General features: G+C 38.7%; 1 protein-coding gene across 5 annotated transcripts in view; it reads right to left on the reverse strand.

The window, feature by feature from the left end:
* LOC105392738 (agrin) overlaps positions 1-7,180 on the reverse strand; it is a 44,506-nt gene extending 37,326 nt beyond the window's left edge. For 3 of the 5 annotated variants that reach the window (XR_007268330.1, XM_048633554.1, XM_048633551.1), the window contains exon 1: positions 6,920-7,179. The gene's annotated coding sequence lies outside the window, so the exon portion shown is untranslated. Of the gene's footprint in view, positions 1-6,919 lie in introns of all 5 variants that reach the window. The other 2 variants (XM_048633553.1, XM_038112520.2) reach the window with 2 other exon arrangements.
* Between the last annotated feature and the right edge of the window lie 14,224 nt (positions 7,181-21,404).

Below are 21,404 nucleotides of genomic sequence, written 5' to 3' on the forward strand. Positions count from 1 at the left end.
AGAATCGTTTCACAATCATTCTCTAACGTGGGATGAATCTAATAAAATCTAGAAATTGTTTCCAACTTAATCAGAAAACTGTCAGCTGAACTTCTTCAGCTCTGAAGTTACAGTATTGTCTTCAGCCAATTTCGTTAAGTTAAAATTCTATTAATCAAAGTTAACAGCTTTGAGCTTAGACGATTAGCTTTACGGAAATATGTCAAGAACTTTCTTATTTTATACGTCTATTTTATGTTTAGGGAGGACAGATGAAAGGGCTGCTTTCTAAGGAAAGGTCGAGTGATGTTTTCTTAAACATGGCATTAATATTACAATAACGAACCTTAAGCCTGTAAGAAATACCTTAGTGAAATAATAAAATATCTACTACACAAACAGAATAAGGTATGAAAGAGTATCTCGATATTTATTAATTAGAGTTTCGTGGAGAATTTCAGAGCGCTTTGTTTTGACGGATTTAAATGAAAGACTAATTTAATCAATAAAGTCAGTACCTACTCACCTTTAAGAGGACCGAGTCACTATAGAAGAAAGGAAAATTTCTTAGGATAAATCCTCCTCCTTGTTAGGTAAGCAATGAAACTTTTGAGGTATGGTACTAAACATTTACCTAACATATCTAACATTTTTTACCACTTCCCGTCATGCTCACCTTAACTTTACAAGTAGGCAATGTTATTTTTCTTACAAATCCAACCTTTAGCAACACAAACAAACGAATAATAGCTTTAGGAGTGAACATGTGCATTTCATTAAAATCAAATTAAGCCTGATTTACATGGCACGCCAAAAGGGAATGGAAGGCCACGGGAATTAACCCTGTAAATGATTAATAATAGTTGGTGCTTTCTGTAGGTAAGTGCGGGTAGTACCAACACAACAGTGAGAAGGGTGAACCACCTCACTGAACCCATACAAAGATTCTGTTAACACCCCGCGGCTCGGTGGAACTAGACCAGTAGGCTATGCTCCAGATAAGTTAATTTCCTTTCTGATATTGTCACGATTAACCGTCATACTACTCGTGAATTTCATTTGATGTCGTCGTGTTATATTGTTATAAAGTTTGTAAACTTCAACGTTGCTGCTACATTAGGGCAATGAGTACTCAAAGTCAAGGTGTAAACTGGAAAATTTTTCATCGATTCACACCAAGGTAATGTGCATGCAAAATAAATACTTATATGATTTTTCCAGAAAAAGATATCGATGCACGTTAGCCTTGATCAACTATTTAATATACACTATCAATTTATCTTCGTTCGATATTTTCTCTTCATTATTATACAATATAATTTTATACTCACAATATTGTTCAACTTGAAAAGTTTGTGTCATAAACAGGTCAGATCTGTCTGTCTGTAAAATAATAAACGCACGGCGCAAACCGCTGAAACTAGCGCCTTGAAATAATATAATATACAATACATATTATGCATTGTATACGTAATGTACGTATATATAATGGTTTATAATCGCCCTCTCTTCCATCAAAAGGTTGTCTGGTAGAGATGATTACACGATATAAGGCCGCATCTTTGTTCTTTTTTTATTTTAATGTTTTGTTTTTGTAATATTTGTTCTTGGTGCAAATAAAGTGTATTGTATTGTATATACTTGAAACTTGCCTCAAGACCGCCCACTTGTGAGGCTCTACAAGTCCGTGGCAGCAGTGCGGCAACTAAATTGCTATTATTCCGCTGCCAGAATCATATTGCCTCTCACTGAAAGACTGGTTTAGAAACGGACTTGGCAAAGGTTTGCTCAAGTTAGTCGGTGAATACTGTATAAATGGACGAAGCCACTTCTATTTAATGCGATGGCTTTTGTGTTTAAACTGTTTCAGGTGGGACGTAGGTAAAAGTTACAGTTGAACTAAAATGGGGATAATTTACCGTACCACCACCACTACCACAAATTAGCAATAAGCGGCAATAACGACCCTTAAGCAGCATTACTTATCTGTGAAAACTGACGTAACATTGTGGCATCTGATAAATAGATGTTTGAGAATTTATAAGCCATGCTACTTGTTGTTGATTGATAATGTGAAAACATACAAAATACGATCACTATTTACCCATTCATACTAAAATCAGATACTAATAAATATTATTTTTAAATCAAATACCCTATGCTGGAATCCCAGCTGAGCGAGATAATTTGTTCCATTTGTCGAAATGTTAACAGTTACTAAAATTATTAATTGAATCACCTATCATTTGATTCATCTGGAATCAACAGTAATTAATTGTAAGCTGAACGTATAATATATAATAACTGGATGTCAGAACAACAACTCAATAAATCATAAACTTTTGTTATCAGCTCTTATTGCTTCCTGTTCGATATATTGTTCTGCTTCAGGAATCTTTCTCGTTTGATAATTAATTATGTTACTTCTCAATAACAATTACGAAGGTAATTTTAACGCAAAAGTTTTTAACGCCATTTCCTGCTATAATTCTGTTTTCTATTTTGTACCTACGTCAATGACCACAATCAATGACGACAGAAATCATTGACCTACGTAGCTTTTTTGGTATAATTTATGTTGCTATAATTTTAACGTTATCTGTGGGTATAAATGAAGTAATTAGTCGTTTGAATAGGACCCATTTAAAACTTACTTCACACACCTATATATTTGGCAGCAAAATATAGTATTTTCTGACTGGTACACCCGAGTCAGTGTTGTTCTATGTTCTGACTTCATAAAAATTAATTAAAATTATTTTTAGCAATGTATATTACCTAGTAGTACTTAATCCATTTAGTAGAAAAATACCTAATAAACCCAGATCAACTACAGTCACACTTAACCCACGCAGGTAGCTACCGCGCAAGTACGTAACTACCTAACTACACCCATTAGTTTACAAATAGTTGGGTGCCTAGCTGCCTAGCCTCCCCCTAGGTCCCCTAGCTACGATATGTGAACATAACTCAGTCGTAATGTCCGCTAGGTTTGTCCTTCTAGACAGTTAGCTTCTGGCTAGAGCTGTTTACTTCCTTTTGTCTAGTTTGTACATAAAACCGTTAGCACACGATTGTACTGTGATACAATTGGTGTTGCGAGCCAAGAGGCATTGCGGCGTACAGCGCGTACCAATAAATCTTTTGCATTCACATAACCCATTCTATGTAGGTATTCATTGCATTGTGTAGATCCACTGGATCAGTTTGGTTGGATCATCATCGTCTATGAAATTACCCGACAATATGGCGATACGGCTCGCGGCCTATCACGTCAGTGCAAATATACTGGGAAAAGCGCGCTTGCGAGTCACCTCTGACTACCCCTTCGGGGATTACAGTCGTGAGCATATGTAAGTATGAAAATGCAGTAGGTACTTATTTTAAAGTTTATAGGCATTTACCTATGTATACAAAATTAACACTACCCACTTTCTCCACAACACAAGGTTAACTGGTAGAGAATTCTATCAGCAATAAAAATAAATATAATAATTATAGCACTTCGTGAAGCCACCCTGACAACCCCTCGAGTAAGGCTAAGTTCACATGACTGCTCCACCGCACGCTGCAGGATCAAAGTAAAGCAATAGTTTCGTGGGGCGCCCCCCGGCCTTCAATAGTATCGTGGGACGCCCCCCGGCCTTCTGGACCAACCACCTTAGACAAGTGGCCGGCAATGGCTGGACGAGGAAGGCCGAGGACAGAGTGTTTAATCAAGCAAGAATACTGAAAAAACTACTTTATTTGTAAGTGCCTATGAACTGTTGCGTATGAAGACGTATCGTCTGCCCTGCGTAAGTTCACTACTCATTTCACGGTGGTGATGGGAGACTTTAACGCGAAACTCGGAAAACAAGAAGGCGGCGAGACGAAAGTGGGGTCACATGGATTTGGAGTCAGGAACCATCGTGGGCAAATGCTGGCTGACTTCTTGGAGAAGGAGGGCCTCTATATGATGAACTCCTTCTACAAGAAGAAGCCACAAAGGAAGTGGACGTGGATTAGCCCCGATGGGAAGACTAAAAACGAGATCGACTTCATATTGACGGATAAGAAGCACATATTCAATGATGTCTCAGTGATCAGTAGGGTTAAGACCGGCAGCGATCACCGACTCGTAAGAGGCACTTTGAATATAAACTGCAAAATAGAACGCTCCCGTCTAATGAAGTCCACGCTCCGTCCTACTCCTGCTCAAATCCAGGATCCCGAAAGCTTTCAGTCTGAGCTTTGCGACCGCCTGATATGTTTAGAGAATTGCGTTACAGTTGACGATTTAAACAATAGGTTTGTGGAAACTGTCCGAGAGGTAGGATCGAAATATTTTTCGTCCCGAACCAACCGAGGACCTCAAAAACTCTCAGATGGGACTCTGAGTCTCATAAGAGAACGGAGAGAAATGAGGTTGCAGTCTTCAGTTGATATGGTCGAATACAGACGTCTAAACAGACAGATCGCCAAAGCAAGACGTTGCGATATGAGACGCTACAATTGCAAGCGCATTCAAGACGCAATAGAGCAAAACAAGGGCTCCAAAGTCTTTGCTAGAGATCGATCTGTTCGGCAGACTCTGTTGACCCAACTGAAGACCGACACTGGCAACACCGTTTCATCAGTGCCCGAAATTCTGGGAGAAATTGAGAGATTCTACGGACAGTTATACACCACAACACAAAACCCTATTACCAGCGGTGCTCACGACAGCCGAGCGCCACTCACCCGACACTATACCGAAGATATTCCGGACGTCAGTCTAGACGAGATTAGTATAGCTCTCAAACAGCTAAAAAACAACAAAGCTCCGGGAGATGATAGAATAACGACAGAACTTCTGAAAGCCGGCGGTAGACCGATTTTAATAGCACTTCGGAGGCTGTTTAATTCCGTCATACTCGAAGGCACAAGCCCGGAGGCATGGAGCAGAAGTGTAGTGACTTTGTTCTTCAAGAAAGGCAACAAAGCCCTATTGAAGAATTATAGACCCATTGCACTTCTGAGCCATGTGTACAAGCTGTTTTCGAGAGTTATTACGAATCGTCTCGAGCAAAGACTCGACGACTTCCAGCCACCCGAACAAGCCGGGTTCCGAAAAGGCTATAGTACCATAGATCACATACACACGCTTCGGCAGGTTATACAGAAGACCGAGGAGTATAATCTACCTTTATGTCTAGCGTTTGTGGACTATGAGAAAGCCTTTGATTCTATTGAGCTCTGGGCGATGCTTCAATCCCTTCAGCGGTGCCATATAGACTATCGCTATATCGAGGTGTTGAGATGTATGTACAATGCTGCCACAATGTCAGTTCGATTACACGAACATAGCACAAAACCGATCCAGTTGCAAAGGGGCGTGACACAGGGAGATGTTATTTCTCCGAAACTGTTCACCTGTGCACTGGAAGATGTTTTTAAGCTTGTAGAGTGGAAAAGACTGGGCATTAACGTCAATGGCGAATATATCTCTCATCTACGATTTGCTGATGACATAGTTATTATGGCGGAAACGCTGGAGGAGTTGGGCGAAATGCTCACAGACCTCAATGATGCCTCTAAACAAGTTGGGCTGAAAATGAACATGGACAAGACAAAGGTCATGTCGAACGAATATGTTTCATCATCGCCCGTAACTGTAGGAGGTGTCACCATCGAAGTTGTTGATCAGTATCCCTACCTAGGACAAGTGATCCGATTAGGTAAATCCAACTTCGATAAAGAGGTAGCTCGTAGAATCCAACTCGGATGGGCAGCGTTCGGGAAATTACGACACATCTTCACTGAAAACATACCTCAGTGTCTGAAAACAAAAGTTTTCAATCAGTGCGTGTTGCCAGTGATGACTTACGGAGCCGAGACGTGGTGCTTCACCAAAGGGCTTATCCACAAGCTCAGAGTTGCTCAGCGTGCTATGGAAAGGGCTATGTTAGGCGTGTCCCTGCGAGATAGGATTCGTAATGAAGAAATCCGCAGGAGAACTAAAGTTACCGACATAGCCAAAAGGATTAGCACGCTGAAATGGCAATGGGCTGGCCACGTAGCCCGCAGAGCCGACGACCGCTGGAGTAGAAAGGTTCTGGAGTGGAGACCCCGTGTCGGCAAACGGCGTGTCGGTCGCCCCCCAACCCGTTGGTCTGATGATCTGCGGAAGGTAGCGGGAAGCCGCTGGATGCAGATGGCGGGTGACCGTTTGGGGTGGCGATCGTTAGGAGAGGCCTATGTCCAACAGTGGACTACGGAAGGCTGAGAGAGAGAGATGAACTGTTATCATGACTTTTATATGAAATTTACGTGAGTACTACGTATTTGGCTGTTTTTTATAAACCCACTCTGAAATTCCCACAGATAAATCGGTACTTAAAACTTATAACATCTTTATTTTACTCGAAGGTCAAATATTGCGCAAGGTGAAAGGCGGAAATAACATCAAAACGCAATTACCTATTTGTGGAGAAAAAACAGAATTGATTGATTACTTACAAAACGAAGCAACCTTCGAAATAACTTTCAGACATTTTGATAAGAAAGACGTTATGAAAAGAATTATCGGATAAAACATCGGATCCGATAAAATATCCAGTCGGAGAGAAAGTTGGCGAACTGAAACATCTAATTGGATTGCAAAGTTTGTCTCGCTCTGAGATAAAACTTCCTGTCAAGGGAAAATATTCAATTCACTTTGATACTAGATACTGCTTCCTCGACAAACTAGGGACAACTTGCCGCCACTTTTCTTGAAGTTGGAAATTTAAATTTCAAAATAGGTACATCAAAATGCAAGTAAAAGCCAATATTATTATAAGAAAAACTCTAGGTTACACTTTAAACTGCAAGCTTCATAAACCTACAACTACAACAATAAATCCATAACAATAAAGCTAAATTAGTATCGCAGCCAAATCCCTCATAACCCCAGTAACCACATCACGCATAGTATTACCCTAATTATCGAAGAGTTTATAGACCACAGAGGCCAACGAACCATAGTGCACCCATATAAACGGAACAATTCCAAAGTTGAGAACACACGCACAGAATGTTGTCACAGGGTCGGTGGCAAGCAAGCGTACTTTTATATCACGGTTGAAGGGTGTGCATCCATTTTTGACGTGGTGCGTTTTGTTTTGGAGATCGCGATAGGGTAGCGGAGGCGGCGCGGCCGGGGCGCGCGGCGAAGCCTCTCGCGACGAGTCGACTGCCGTCACCGGCCGCCCGCCCGCCCCGCGCCCCGCACACGCCGCCCGCCCTGCATCCACCGCCCTCACCCAAAATCCAGACGACTTTTCATTAATGTTGTTATCGGAATAAAAGTTCTGACTAACGCCAACTTGGTAACTACAGCTTTAATTAACTGTCCGTAAAATAACAAGCGAAGATTTCACAAGTTGAGCGCTACAGTCGACGATGTCATGAATAAATTTTGTTGTGGAGCAGTGACGTGCCTTTGTAAATAATCTCGGAGGGCTTTTCCAATGAGTATTTTGTTAGGGTAGATTTATTGACATTCGCCTTAATTTCGTTACGCAGTTTCACGGGTGAACATCTTGTTGGAATTTTCAAGTTCAAAAACAAACATTTAAAGGCAATAATTTGTATTTTGGTGAATCAGTTCATTTCGAATTAAACAGGTACCAATAACCTATTTCCATTTAATAGATAGTTACATAAAAATAAGGATTACACAATGTACATTGGTTTCCAACAGGGAATATTTGATTCAATAACACAAAGGGAACGAAGCCATAATGATTCTAGCGGTGCCCGGCAGTCGCGTGTTCGCTTCATTAGTGTAGCGAGAGCTTTACAATGTTTATTTTCTTTTGGTACGTTAAATGAAAATCGGCTAATTAAATATTACTGCTTTATGTAGACTTCCTAGGGCTTCTTTTCACCAGACGGAGCGACCGAAAAAGTCCAGTACTAAAAGTTGGTTGTCCCATCTGTATGTTTGTATGTGGTATCGTAACTCTATGGGGACTTTTCCAATACGGTGATGAACCCTTGTCTAGCGTTCTTGTCACCATCATGCAATGAAGATCGTAGCTTTGAAACCGAAATGGATGTGGATAACCTAGCTAGACCTAGATCACTGTGGGTATTCGAAATCAAGGCGTTATAACTAATTAATTGTGATTTAGTCATCTGGAATTTCATAACTTCCGATTATTCCGAGTACATTGACATATCGCCATTTGTAGAGCACCTTGCTTACATAACATACCTACATAATAATATTATGTTCACAAGTGTAATCCCCGAAGGGAGTAAAGTGAGAGATGACTCGAAAGTCACCCGCTTTTCGCTGTACATTTTCACTCACGTGATACATCTCAAACCGTATCACCCATAATATTTCTTTTTTTTCTTATTCTACACTTTCAGTTATTTAATACTTTCAAAGATAACCTCCTTATGTTAAAAATAAGTACATATTAACGCTCAAACCTAGGAAAGGAAAGAAATGGAGTGAGAAAATTATCAATTAACGTGGCGTAAATATTACAAAGTAGAAATTTAACTTTCTAAAGACACATCATAATTCATAATAGGAAAATAAATATGTTGGTATCTAGTTTGTATCTTAAATCTTTGATCTTTTCTCATACTTTATTTTCACTTCTGATGTAGTATTGTACGATTAATGTCATATACACACAATAATATCCTATAAGTACTTAGTATCAATTTCACTCTACAGCGACTTATCTATTTTTCTATAGAGTAACCAACCCCAACTGATTGAATTAACAACAAGAGAACCACCCATTCCCCGCGCTACTAGAACTGGCAGTGCCTAAACAGACACCTCGTCCAATCGTACCCAAGAACAACAAATAAAAACATTCCGCAAACACCGAATAAATCTCTACTTTGTTTCGGAACACTCAATCTGGCTTCGATTTGTAGCGGGCAAAAAAATATTAGATTTATTGATATCTCTGGCGGCGTGCTCATACAAAAAGTTTTGCAAAGGAACTGGAGCGAACAAACTGGGTGCAAACTTTTGTGCCGGCGACGCGAGCGTTACTTATCTGGGCCGCCGCTGCTGACAGCTGCAGATGAAAAATTGAAATTGTTCGCGATAAAGCAACCGCCGTGTCGTGCCGTGTCGCCGGACGCAGGCGTGGTGTACACACACCTTTATGTGCGGGGGTTATGAGGTTCGGGTGGCTTAGAAGTTCGTTGCTGTTTAAGAACACTGGTCTTTAAATGAGATACTTAGGTATAATTATCTTATAGATTCTTATACTCATATTTAAAGATTGTACATTTTAAATACCATAGATGGACCACATCATAACATCACTTAAATAATTCACAGTATCTTATTGTTAGATACCACAATAAGATCCAAAACGAAACAATTCTATTTCACAACACATAAATTCATATTCACACAAAACTATTTCATATTCATAAACAACCGGAGCTACCTGTGCCTAACAGACACAAACAGGATAGAAAGAAAATAAAGGAGCAGCCAAGCCAAGCTGTCGACTATCATGCAATAATAACGAACCGTCCGACACTGTCACCGACCCTTCTCTATTTACGGCGGAACTCAGCGAGGAGTGCAGCTCGCGAAGTCTCGCGTAAATCAAACTCATAAATCCTGCTATCGTGAAAGAACATTTCTCTTAGCCGACGTCTGCGCCGGCTGAATGGATAACCTTCCCGGCTGGGATCACCTCACCGAGTCATTTGCCTTTGTTCGTTCAGCAATTAATAAAGGACAGAAAAGCCCCTCTCGCCTCCATTGGCGTATCAGTAATGATCTACCGGCTACCAATAGCCGCTCTCGTTGCAGCCAGCCATCGATCACGGCACCACATGCAGAATAACTTAGCAGCATCTTTAGTGCTAACTACTTTATTGCTCTCACTGAATTTGTAATGCTCTGAACAAACAGTCGAGCCTACCACTGCGAAGGATATAATTTGCGATGTAAATTTAAATAAAGTCGCGTGAACATTACCAACCTGAGTTAATGCATTTAAATGACACGGTGAATGTTATGCTATGAATGCTTAAGGAATTTCAAGGTCATTGCTGGTAAACTTAATAAGAAACGTAGTCGGTAAGTGTATCTTAGAAAAAAAAGATAATAAAAAATACTTAGGTACGTGCCTTCCTTTAATATTACAAATACAAAATTTTATTTTTATGGGTAGGTCGATAGCTGAAGGACATAAGCAGCACACAGTTTTCTAAAGATCTGAAAATTTTTCTCCGTTCAGACATGTTTCACTGTAACTTTTTGAAAACGAAAAATAAATAAGGATGAAACGGCAAGTTTGCAGCGTCGAATAAAGTGTAATAATGCGGCGTTACACAAATTTTTCAGAGCGGATTTCTTCCCATTTTCTCGTGTCGCATTAGGTCCCGGCCGAAACACTGGGTAAGTTCCGTAGCTATATCGTTGTTTACTGCAAACTTGGAACTTACTACGAGCAATTCACCTCATAAATTTCCATGCAATAACAGCTAACAGTTTCCCCAGACACTTGTAAGAGCAACACAATAAGCTACGGCGTGTAAGTAACGGAGCCGCCCACAGAATTGATAGTTTCTTTGCTCCCTCGTGATATTGTTACAAACGAACCGCAATCACCGGTATAATTATATTCAGCGCGGGCCTTTCAGCGACCTTCCCTCGTCTAACTATAACCGAATAATGGACGAAGTTTGACATCCTTTTGATTGATATAATGCGATTATTGATACCATTCGTGAATAATAGAGAGCGTTGTAAAGTGGTTTCGGGCTTTTCGGCTTTCCTTTGGCCTCTGTGTGTGTCTCGAATGAATTCTCGTCGGAATGGTAATAAAGGGTGCGACTGTGGACAGCGCTACTGACAGTTCAGCTAAATTGGATGATAAAAGCTTATTGACAGTTCTAACCTCAATTTGGAAATATCTGTGGCATAACATAATACAATTTAAATTGCTTGGTAATCATCTCGACAAATTAATGTTACATAAAATATTGTTCTGTTTCAAGTATCCAGTATTTCAGAATCAGTAAAAATACATCTTGGACATTGACTGCTGGATTAGGTCTTCCTCTAACCGCCACTGTTGGTTAAGGTTGTCATTCGAGAGGGTTAGAGAGCGTCCATCGCTTCGTTTGTCAGTTCGTGGCCTCCACTCGAAAACTCATGACTACTACTACAGTAATCGGTTCTTGGACACGACCAGCCCAGTGTCATTATATCAGCTTGCAGATTTTACAACAAAAAATACCTAATCCTTTTAACTTAGAACCTTCAAATCACGACCTTCAGAGTCATTAATATCATTTCAACGGCGAGTTCAAATTAACCCATATTTTACCCACTGAAGGGTACAAAACAAGAACTGAATTTCTCTGCTATCCGTACAACAGGCTTGAACAAGATCAGTTTCAGCTGTCGAACCCCATGTTATTATTACAGCGCGTTCAGTAAACTGATTTAAGATAAACAATGCCCTGTCATCAGAGAATAGGGGCTTTTCTTCGGCTGAGGATTTCTGAATCCTCACGCGTGCTGATTTCATATATTTTTTTTACACAAAGAAAGATTAAAAGAACTCAATAAAATATATTTAACGAACTGCCTACGAGTAGGCATTGCTTACCTAAATAAGTAATATGTTATCTACTAAAAATAACAGAAACATGATATTAATAGAATGTTGATGAAACAAATTTTTATATGTTCGTCATGGTCTAAGTTACTTAAGTAGCAAATACTCTGAAAGTTAAAAATAGATATTTTATTTTATATACAAAAGAAAAATGTTCATATATTTTTCAGGCATTATATTTTGTGAGTTAATTGGGTACCTCAGTATAAACCTATAAATCTAAGCTGAGAATATTAAATTCAAGCCTATTTTTCGTTTTTACTCCGATAATCTAAAAGCTTTTATGTGGTAGAGATTTAAGAAATAAAGTTACCTACTTTTGTGTGTAACAAGATTTCGTCGAATTTATAACAAAATACCTGTACCATCAAAAGATATTTAAATATCTTTTATTTATTTACTTAAAACACGATGTATTGTTGTATCTAAAAACCTGATGAATATTATTTTCAGAATATCACTATTACCAACGGGTAGATACGTACGTATAGAGTACTTACTTGAATTTGTAACCACATTTCACATACCCTTTAAAACGCGCAACCTAATTAATTAATAATTTGTATCTTCATATGCCGACCCAATTTCTAATTCCACGGGGATGAAAACCCGGAGCTATCGTAAATATCGCAGCTTCGGAACTGCAAATCGATGTTGAAATTACAATTTTAATTTCAGCTCTTTAAAATTAGTTTTGAGACTTACTGATTAAATAAATATATCAAACGGAAATCAGGTCGACATAGAAAATTCATTATACGTCCCACCCGATTTAAAATAAACTTCATTCGAAATGTTACATCAACTTAATGTTAAACTATATAATGATTATTCTGGCCACAAACAGACAAACGAATAGACAACACACACCATACAATACAAAAATCTTCAGAAAACATTTAACCAAATTCCAACTAGTCAAAAACCGAAACTGAACCAGCAAGAAAACAAAGCTAAAAAGCCGGCTTTATCCCACCTTTTGTACGAACTAAACGTCCGTAATAACATGTCAGTCGTATTTTTTGCTCCATCTGCAGAGTAAGTAGGACACGCGGCCGGCACACGACAAATTTATCTCTCTGGCCGGCCGAATCTGGAGTAACTCTTGGCAGAGGTTGCGGCCAGAGGTAATACGCTGAAGAAGTGTTCAGTGCAAACTTGCTCTGTACGGCGGTGGTGAAATAACACCTCTTTTTAAAACTGTATAAGAGCTGTTACTTGTACTTGTTGTAGTTACTTAGTTCGCTGAGGAGGAAATGTTGGTCCGAGGAGAAGTAGTAATTTAGGTAGTACCTAAATGTCATAAAGTGTCCGTAATCGAGCTAGCTTCAGTGATCGTAACTGATCGTTGAAGTAAATCAACACATGGCACGGTCATTCATTGGATGGGTGACCGATTTCAAGCGATTGTTTTCTGGGCGCTTCCGTGCTTAAGACGGCACGTTAAGCCGTGAATAATGTACGGGACTTATGTTAAATATATGTAAAAAAGCAAACATGAAATCTTTACAGAGAAATCATAAAATTATGTGCGGTGATTGGGCAATTCATAAATTTGGTTAGGAATCACTTTGCAAAATGTTCAGTTTCAATGTTCATGTCACGTCCGTGAAGGAAGCCGATGGTAATACTAGTATTTTAGAGAACCACCGCCTTATGCTATAGCTTTCGGCTTAACTGATAGACAATAGTTTCAGAGATACAACTTAAACGTGAGCATGGTAAACGTTGATTAAGAAAGAACATTATAAGTATTTTGCAAATGTAATAAGATGATATGGTATTTGTAAAATATACTGCTTTAAATGTAACAGTATGTGTACATATAGTGGGTAAAAACATTTAGGTACATATCCAAAGCAAATCGAATCGAAACGAGAGAGATACCGCCGCCGCCGCCGTGCCCCGAATATTCAAACACAAATTCTTAACACAATAAATCGGGGCCGATTCCGAAAACCGAAATTCAAACGCCCGTCGGCCTCTAGTTGCTCGCTCGTGAAATTTTACAATAAATCATACGGGCATTTCAATTTACCGACGCTAATACACCCGTAATAGCTCCCCGGCATGTGCTGAAATACCTAGATTTGTATGCTTCTACCGATAGTCTCATTAGATCTGGCGATTGTCAGCGCAACTGTTACTTATGCTACATTATAATGGTGTGGCTTATACAATAATATTAATTTTGCTATAACAAAAATGATAAATAAAATAAGGTAGCATTTAATAAATTAAAAATAAAGTATACAATTAACGTAACTGAGTAATGTTCCTATAAAATGCAAACAATAGAAACTCAAAATTTCAAACTAACCATTTCTACAACGCCCGAGTAGTTACCGTTTAAATCACTTTATTAATCTATTTCAGGATAGGATAACCTAGATCAGTATTCAGCGTAGGATGTCATAATTAGTCAAAGCTATTTTCCCTCAAAACGGTCGGCGAATTCTCTCGGCAAAGTATAGACTGGCATGAACGGAATGCATTTTGTAATTACTGAGTACATCAGACTTGGAGATTAGCTGAGAAAAAACCTGGATATCTGGCTTATTAGTCTCATTATGTAGTTAGACTGCAGGTTTGTTAATAATTTAACACTTTAGATTTGCATACGACAACGCTTGCAGTCCCGTATTCGAGATGCAATATAATAATGCTAATCGTATGTATCGAAAACCGCCTAATGTTCTGTGAATTAATTCACAAATGTGTTTTTTCTCGGACTAAAGATATTAAGTAATACATTTTAAAAGAACTGCAAAATACGAGGTTATTAAGTAATTATTTAACACTTTTTATCGGGATGCAAAATATTTCAAAATTTACATTCGCATGCAAACGGCCGATTATTATAATTTTACTTTATGTACTGAAGTACTGATGCAAATTCACCATTCAAATTATTAATTTGCTCATCATTTAAATCAATAATTATTATTGTTACATTTGTAATTAAAATACCACATCTTTAGACTGGTAATTGATTACAATAAGTAATACCGTCATATAATTGTATAGTATTTTACTTAGTTATAATTCTACTAATCGAAGTTGTTACTTTTATGATAATATGTCGTTTTTCATTGGTACTTATTCTTAAGTACTTAAAGGTAGTAACTATTTTATTTATCTTATTCTGAACCAACAGGAAATAATTGACCTCGTCAATATTATGTATCTTGTATAACTCCCAAATGATATTTTTTGTACCATATGTATGCAGGATAAACTGGTAATCCGTAAGTTTATTACTATAACTTTTCTTACGACATAGCTTTTTAATCCGGATTGATATTAGTCGAGAATGCACGATCGGGCGCTCAGCCGTGCGTTGGAGCCTTTTCCACACAACTTAGCACACGTACAAACAGCCCGGAAGACACGTACATGTAATATTATTGATTACAGAGTACCCTGGTCTGGCTCAATTTGAATTGCCAATGAGCTCGTTAGTGTCGGCTACCCCTCGCTCGGACAGGCGATAAAAACTCAATTTCTTTTAGCTGATTGTGCAAACCTTCCAAGGATTCGTTGGTTTGTTAAAGCGCTTAATTTGTTGAGTAAGCGGACGGGTCTTTCTTTCTGAGGGGTTTTTATTTGTCATGTTATTGAATTTTCTAGACTAAAACGGAGAAGTATTTAAGCTTAATGTTGTGAATCCGCAGCCTTTAAATGGGCAGAGAACTGAATGAATTTTCAAAGCTACGTTTCATTACAAAATACCTATGTGTGTATTGATGAGCTTTTGGATATAGGGACTGCATATTTATTTAAAATAGGTATATGTTCCACTTTATTATTCGATTTACACTAGGCATTTGCCCAGCTGTGGGACACAAGAAAAGCTCCATAAAAAATACTAAGTATCATATTTTATTAATCTGTAACGACTAACAAACTCCCATACTATTGAACCTAGGGAAGTAACGTAACAGGCCATTCCCGGCGAAGTTCAATACGTAGTACGAGTAGGCTACACTGTAGTTACTCTACACTCTTAATTAAGGCGAGGTGCGCGAAACTTCGATTGCGCTGTCAAAAATCCGAAGAATTATTCCGGCACTAAAATAACTTGCGCGATTTTAGGCTTTATCGCAAGAGTTCAGGCATATTAGCGAATTTATACTGCCCCGATGCAATATGACTGGGGCGCGCTCCAAACCGTTGGACGCAGCTTTTATTAAAAACAGTTTTTATTTATTGACGTTTCGAGAAAACCGAGGACTTTCTTTGTTTTGTATTTGCAGGACTTAATTGCGAATACGGTTCTGCGTATTATGACAGTGCGTATTTTGGTTTGGCTTCGATTTCAGAAAGACAATATTGGCTATGCCGCGGTCTGTTTCAAATAGGCCGCTCTTGATTTCACTCACGCCATAAATATGCCATATTAACAACCGACGTCAGCCAACTGAGGGGCCCGAGCGCTATTGAGTTTACACGACCACTGATATTGGACCACAATGAGCTACTATCGCTCATTTCCACCATTTCGCTACGGCAGTTCAAGTTATTCTGGTGTTTAGCTTCCCTCCAGTAATTAGTGTAGTGTCGTAGCACGGAAAGCTATGAAAAACTTGCCGCTACAAATCGATTCTTTAGTCGATTTTGGTTCTAATGCGAGATTGGTACGACTTGTGAAATAGGTCATAGTCATAAGTATTATAAGAGAATATTAACGTTTTAAGTTACGTATAAACCAAATTGTGATAATTATATCCTTCTGTGTATTTGTATATTCAAATGAACCCATCGTTTGCATAAGTATCTATAAATAATAAAGCATAGTGGGCTTTTATGAGGGAAATTTCCGAAGGCAACTCAATTATATTATTCAAGCTGAACATATTATACACAAATTTTAATACTTATTGCAAAACAAGATAATGATTAGTATAATACATATTTTTCATACTGACTATGAGTTTCTATTTTCAACTAAATATAGAAATATATAATTATATTGGTAAAATATGTACTTTTCTTTAATGAAAACTATTGTTTACTTACAATGAAAATCATTGCTTAATGATTAGGTATTATTAAATTAAATTTAAGATTTGGGAATTTCACAGATATCGTTGACGGGATTAAATTCTACAGAATCACACCCGCCTTGCCATGGAGTAGGTAGCCGTTGGCTATTTAAAGACATCAGCCGCAGGTCTGTTGAGGTGTCGAGGGACCCGCGGGCGTGCTCGCACATCAGCATCAAATGTTTATAATTAAACAGTGCCACAATGCGACAAAAATGTTTGGAGGACTTAATATAGTTAGTTATCATATTTTATAGGTATATTTAAATAGAGATTGTTGTTATGTTGTAATTGCATAAATACGTAGGTAGGTATTAAACTTTTAATTCCCTTGCATACATAGGTATATTAGGTATTCTCATAGTTGTTCTCCTTAACTATTGTTGTTACAAAAGTGATATTGTAAATCAACAGGGGGTGAACCAACTTGTCATTCAGATGCACAAAATATAACATTATGAATTATAACCTACATACTCAGGAACGTATTATAATTATTATGAAGCATAGGGAATAGGATTACTTGTCGAGTGAGAAGTAGGCAGCGAGTTCAAGCCCGTAATTCACTTTGGAAGTCTTGCTTTGTTCGGAGGGCGCAAAGTGCCGCTTTTAACCCGCTTTACCCTACACCCCGGTGTGTTGCTCGAAGTGTAATTTGAATTTGCTGTGAAAATTATGTACCTAGTTGTTTAATAACAATTTTTTACCGATACTGAAGCAACTATTTTTAAATTTAGAACGGTTGTGAAAACTGGTAAGCGCAACTCGGGTACGACGGCTAACAGGCATAAAGTATAATATAATACCAGTTCAACAATAAAGTCATGACTATAAAGAGTGCGATTTTGCTAAGACTTTTTATCATTATCAGTTATTTACTTACGTTTACATATTTTAAAAATAAAATACCGTTTGGGTACCTATAGCTTTTTAACGGATTTGTCCTTTAATAAATATAATACATCGATTAAATACGGTCTGTAACAATTAGTTAGAATTAATCCACTTCCGTTTTCAGGACTTTATAGTTTTACTGTAGTAATATAACTATATATACTTTACTAGTGTGTATAAGCTACTTTTCTGTACATAAGCAAAGTATTGTAATAGTAATAAGAATGATTGATGTAGTATGATTAATGGTCTCAAAAGAAAACCTTCTTATGTTACTTTACTTTCGTCAGGTCAATGCTTCATCGTAAACACAGTCATATACAGGTGGCTTATTTTGATGGGTTAATAGGGGAAAGTATACGGTATCGTACATATAATTAATTATTTATGGAGTCTGATTCCAAATAATAGATAGATAGATATTCATTATTTGTACACAAAAACATAAACAAAAATTACAAAAAAAAACTTAATCTACTTAAACTTAATACTTTATGAGAACATAGGTAAGTTCATAACACAGAAAAAACATTCATCATAATCATTATCAGCCAGTAATCACGCACTGCTGGACATAGGCCTCTCCCAAGGAGCGCCACAACACTCGGTCCTCGGTCTTCCTCATCCAGCCACTACCGGCTACCCGCCCGAGGTCGTCGGTCCAGCGTCAGGCAGGTGTGGTTACTGTGGTGCACGGGCTGAGCCTCTGAGAGTTTTGTATCAACTATCCTTCCTAACTAATATTATAAATGCGAAAGTAACTGTGTCTGTCTGTCTGTCTGTCTGTCTGTTACTCTTTCACGCCAAAACTACTGAACGGATTTGAATGAAATTTGGTATACATACCTTCTAGACCCTGGGAAAGAACATAGGCTACTTTTTATCCCGGAATTCCCACGGGAAAACTTTTTAAGGCGAAGCGAAGCGCGCGGGAACAGCTAGTTCCTTATAAAGGATGAACCAAAGGATCCCCGAGTGACCTAATATGAACTGTTCTTATATGCGTTTAGCTCACCATGGGCTGTCATCAAATGACGCTATTTTGATTGGCTATAATCCTTTCACGAACTTAACAAACCACTAAGCACAAAGAGGAAGACGCCCCAATGCAATATTACGGGGTCTTGGATTGCCCCATTTCATTAATAAGCAATATCTACTCACACACATCCACATCTACAACCCTATTGAATTTGCATACAAATGGCTCTGTATCCGATCTTATAGTGTACTTAAAACACTGGCTAATTGCTTAAATTAAAAGAACATGAAAATATAGTGGGTGCATTAAACTATACATTTCATTATTATACTCGTCGCCCCTTTTCCGTGAAACTGGTGTATAGTCTCAGCATTTCACGATGGTGTTTCGTGTTAATTGTAGAAAATCTTATTATTCAAGTAAAAAATGTAGGTAGTTAATGAAATCAACGGTTTGATAACAGTATGATAAAAAAATTGACAAAAAAAAAACTTGTGATATAAATAATTTGAATAGAAACGACCTCTTCATCTCTTATTTCCTTCTCTTTATTAGACCAAGTGAACTGACTAATTATACGCAGTAAACGCACCCTCATCGGCATAACAAAACGTATAGTATCGCTAAGAAACCGGCTGTTTCATTTATTGTTAATGCTTAATGATCTAAGCGCCGGCGCCGCGGCTTATATGGGTTAATGAGGTAGCTACTAATTTATGACGTCACGAAAATGCCTTCCGGGCATAAAAACTAAGACTTGGGACAAGAAGTTCCGCTTTTATGGCCAATTCTGGTTCAGGCTTTTACTTTTCACGATCGAAGTTACATTTTATGAAGACCCTCTGGTTTGTCTTTAAGCGTTTAATTTGACAAGGTACTGTTGAGATCGGGGCCACCTTAGAACGTATTATAATATAATATATTATATTCGATTATTGATTTTATGCAAGAAAGACAGACGTCGTAGAAAAATCGAATAGATATTTTGTGTTTACTTTGGATTTCGAATAAAAAATAAACTTTACAATAATAATATCTAAAGTACTTATCTTTAATTCGGCCCCAATCGCGACAGCACGTACCTGTATTGCCGATGAACTTTGTACCTAATCGAAATTGCGGAACAAAACTGTCGAGTGGAGTCGGTTTTAGGCACTGTCAACAAGAACACAAAAGCCTGCGTTTCTTTATTTCTCTTGGTGCTCGAATAATTAAAGCCGCAACTGTAAGATAAATCCAAACAAAATTACCAAAACTTCCACTTTTAATTTGGGTGCGCTATTTCAGTTGAGACCGTGGCTTGGCGCGTTCTTTTTTGGCCGCAAATTGGCCACTCGCTACCCGCGGCACGAACTCATAACTAGCAACAGCCGTTGTATCCTTCAAGCCCCACACTTCACAATACACTGAAAAGGATCTAAATTTTCAACAAATCCATGAAACAATACAGTTCGGAATTGTATTTGTTGTGTGGATCGCCTTGCGGATTCGATCCGGGCGCCACTCGAAAACAGCAGAGCTTCGACGAACTAAGCCGAAGTGGAGTGGAACCGGCGAAGTAGCAACACTACAGGGTCTTCGTCATCGTCTTACCGACACTTGAAATACACACACACACACCTCACAATACTAGCTAATAGTTTGTGACCCTTTAATAATCGAATACACGTGCTTTTGCACACACCCATGCATCTATAGGTGCATCTATAGGTACAAACTGTATCGACATAATCTTCAGTAGGAGTTCGCCTACTTTGTACAACCTACTAGGTCCAAACTAAAACCCCTTGAGCCGACATAGCCGGCTAACGGGAAATATATTACTCCCTCGCACTTGTTATTGTCGTATTTTAAAAATGGTATTGATCTTGAAAGAATTATTGGAAGCTGCAGCTTTGGAAAATACCTAGTCGTATTCAGGATTACATAATGCTCTCTCGTGAAAAGCTGGCGAGAATTTCAGTAACATTTGAAAAATATTTTATAATACCTATAAGTACATTATATTTAGGGGGTGCGAAGAATCCCCGGGTTACGAATGGCTGCCATCAACGACTACAACTGGCGACATACAACGCACGGACACTGAGAGAGGACGAGAAGATGGTAGAACTCGGGTGCGGTGGTAGCTCAGTCGGGTAAGCGACCGCTTCTCACGCAAGAGATGCGGGTTCGAATCCCGGCGCTGACATGTACCAATGAGTTCTTTTAACTTAAGTACAATGTATACCATCGCTCTTACGGTGAAGGAAAACATCGTGAGGAAACCTGCATATCTAGATTTAGCACATCTAGATATGTGAACCCACCAACCCGCAGTGGACCAGCGTGGTGGGAAATGGTCCAAGCTTAGGAAGGCAGTTTAGACCTTGGGGATATGCACAAAGGTTCCACTCGAGAGAGCCAGGTGCAGGTACTTACACCCCCACAGAGAATAGAATAGAATAGAATAGATGGTAGAACTCGAGATAGAGCTTAGCAAAATAAAATGGGACATCTTAGGGCTATCAGAAGTCCGTAGAGAGGGCGAGGACACGATGACCCTGGACTCCGGCCACATGCTCTACCATCGCGAGGGCGACCAACTGTCCCAAGGTGGCGTAGGATTCCTTGTCAACAAGACCCTTGTCAACAACGTAGTGGAGATCAGCAGTGTGTCGAATCGGGTAGCGTACCTAGTACTAAAACTAACCGAGAGGTACCTACTCCTTGATGGTCGTACAGGTATATGCACCAACCTCGGCATACTCTGACACAGAAGTCGAAGCAGTATACGAAGATGTCTCTAGAGCTATCAAGTGTACTGCTAAGACCCAATACACCGTTGTGATGGGGGACTTCAACGCCAAAGTGGGAGTACAAGAATGCGACGAATCG

This window comes from Plutella xylostella, chromosome 5, assembly GCF_932276165.1.
Source record: "Plutella xylostella chromosome 5, ilPluXylo3.1, whole genome shotgun sequence".
NCBI classification, from domain to species: Eukaryota; Metazoa; Arthropoda; class Insecta; order Lepidoptera; family Plutellidae; genus Plutella; species Plutella xylostella.